This window comes from Phytophthora parasitica (assembly GCF_000247585.1).
Source record: "Phytophthora parasitica INRA-310 unplaced genomic scaffold supercont2.200, whole genome shotgun sequence".
Taxonomy (NCBI): Eukaryota; Oomycota; class Peronosporomycetes; order Peronosporales; family Peronosporaceae; genus Phytophthora; species Phytophthora nicotianae.
The window spans coordinates 27,367-27,869 of NW_008649186.1; positions in this window are offsets into that span (position 1 = coordinate 27,367).

The window sequence follows — 503 nt, forward strand, 5'->3', positions numbered from 1 at the left end:
CGAGGCCGAGCAAACACGACGAGTAGTGGAGTGCTCCACGGCGAGACAGCTCGTCTTGGCATAGTATCTCACACAGTCACCACACAGTCCGTACACAAATTTGGTGTAATGAAGTTACATCAAATGTTTCGAGCTGTCAGCAATATTTCAATCCAAACCACACATGGTCTCCTGAGCTTATTTTGTATTCGATACGGCTACACTTGAACATGACACCCAACCTCCATCGGTCATGGTGCTTCCATCTTCAGCTAATACGGTGTCGTAGCTGTAAGATGTGGAACCAGGCTTTGGCGCGGCTTCCCTACCGTGCTGGCGGCTCATTCCCGACTGTACTGCAAATGTATGCGTCGTTACCTGGTGCGTGGGCACGGATTTCTGCTCTCGGGCACGCGGCCAGTTCCGAGTGAGGTTACCTCGTCCTTCGCAAATTCAAATCTGCTCTCCTCCGCCCATCTTGCCATCCAACGCCACCAGTCGCGACCGCTCGCCACCTGCGATCT